The sequence below is a fragment of the Penaeus monodon genome, chromosome 3 (assembly GCF_015228065.2).
Source record: "Penaeus monodon isolate SGIC_2016 chromosome 3, NSTDA_Pmon_1, whole genome shotgun sequence".
NCBI classification, from domain to species: domain Eukaryota; kingdom Metazoa; phylum Arthropoda; class Malacostraca; order Decapoda; family Penaeidae; genus Penaeus; species Penaeus monodon.
This window is the reverse complement of record NC_051388.1, coordinates 49232920-49235419: the sequence shown is the minus strand read 5'-3', so window position 1 is coordinate 49235419 and position 2500 is coordinate 49232920. Positions and strand designations below refer to the sequence as shown.

The 2500-nt window shown below is 30.7% G+C and overlaps 1 pseudogene; it reads left to right on the top strand.

Moving 5' to 3' along the window:
- The first annotated feature begins 2370 nt into the window (after window positions 1–2370).
- The window catches only part of LOC119587383, a 7777-nt pseudogene continuing 7647 nt past the window's right edge, over window positions 2371–2500 (top strand).

Here is a 2500-nt window from a genome sequence, read left to right as displayed (position 1 = left end):
ATAAAAATTATATGATACTATATTATCCAAAATATTATATATATATATATATATATATATATATATAAATATATATATATATGTATGTATGTGTGTGTGTGTGTGTGTGTGTGTGTGTGTGGGGTGTTTGGTGTGTGGCGTTTTGGGGAATTTTAAAAAATGTGTACACTGAATTGATGAAGTTTTTAAAATATTTTTTACTAAGCTAATCCCAAGCGTCTATTTTTTTGAAATTCCTTTTGAAAATAAAAAATACTCTCGCAGTCTCATATATGAGATAAAAAAAAATCGTCTGATCTGTAGTTTAGCTTAGTCTGTTATCGCTTTTAAAGGGAAAATTAATTAGTCTTCCGTTCATGTTCAGAATTATGCATAAGTGTGTTGTGCGACGAATGGTCGATATTGTAATCGCACCAGATTATGGGATAATTTCTATGCTCCTGGGTGCTATCCCAAAAGGTTACGTACTGTCATATAAAAACCATATATTTTATATACACACACACACCAACACACACCAACATTTATATGTATATTTATATATATATATATAAAATATATAATTATAATATATTATATAATATATTTTTTTATACATACACCACACACACAACACACACCACACACACACACACACACCCCCACACAACCACACAATTTTATAAAATTATTAAAAACACATGGTTAAATATCCCACCCAAAGACCTCTTAGGGTACTCCTCACCTTCCTACAACCCCCCCCCCCCCCCCCCCCCCCCACCCCCCCCTATGCTTAAGAAACATACAAGTCTTTATTGATCTCGGGTTTTGTAAATACTAGATTTAAAAACTACAATGTTTGTATCAAATGTTTTAAAAAAAATCCAATATGTGTTTCAAGCGAGTTTTTTTTCTTTTTAATTTCCTTGATGTGGAGCCAGCGAAGATGAATACTAGAAAATAAAAAGAGTTTTATTTACTTACTTACCTAGTACATAGTTTTATTTATCTAGCCGCCCAACTCCACCTATTTAAAAATATATCTATTGATCTCAAATCTTTGTAAATATTAAATATCAAATAAGCATACTTCATCTCCCGTTGTTTTATATAATCAACATATCATCATCATACTTCCTTATATCTCCGTTATGAAGATCAAAATAATTCAGTCTATTTCCATTACATACTATATATACACAACCAAAGATAAACGCACACATGTATATTGGTATATATCTGTCCGTACGCACATAAATATACACACAGACACAGGGATCGTCCTGCATCAAGACAGTCTTCGGCAGAGGGTTACTTACAATGTGTACTCCGGTTACGTGGGTTATGTAACCTACGCGGCAGAGGTTCAGTGCCCCACACAAAAAGGGTTCTATGGTCCTCCTCAACCTTCCTACAAGAAATACACTCCTTCCTATGCTTACGATATAGTATCTGGAATATTCATAACGTCATACTTCATATGACATAGTTTGTATCATCTACATAAATCATATAGGGTGACTAAAAGAATCCACCTTTTTCATTTACATATATGAACAAAATACAACTGATACCACACACAATATAATTATACAATATGCATATTATATATAAAGATATACTCATAAATACACAAAACATATATTGCATATGTATGTTTTGATTATATATATTTAAATTATATATATAATTATATATATATATATATGTATAATATATATATATTATATATATAAAATTATTATATATTATATTCACTACTATATAAAAGTATATCCAACACACTACATGCACCACACACCACACCATCACACACACACACACAACAACACCACATATCTTCTGTTTATTCAACATGATGGAAATACATCACCCCCAAAAACCACACACCACATCCACACACATAAATGTGAAGAACATATCTGTACTCATAGTTTATATATAATTATACAACTATATATATATATATATATATATATATATATATATTTTATATATATTATATATATTTTTATATATATCATTTATATTACATGAAAAACACATATAATCAGATATAAAGAAACTCCTCTAATAAGATTGTGCAACTTATGTCTGCACTCGTTGTTTGAATACCCCTGTATGCATTATTGACCTGTATGTTATCTACTATAGATTTATATTGTTAACCTCACATAAATTCAACTTATCAAAAATGGAATTTTCTAGGTGTATCGCAGATAATAATACTAGAAAAACTAGGTGTTCTTCATATATAATATTCAGACCCACATTTATGTAACATCACCGGAGGGGAAAACTCGGTCACAGGAGGATCAAGGTAGTCTTCTTAGGACGGCATTCCCTGACGTCACTACATGGGCGGAGTTTTGTATAAATGGAATTGTATAAATGGAAGGACTCTCGTCCTCAGTCTCATTGCAGTCTCTATTCACTAACATGGCATTCAAGGTAAGTCCTAAATACCTAAATATTTGAGATGTTTAATAGTTTATTTTTTGGCTTTTGAATGTCAAGGTAT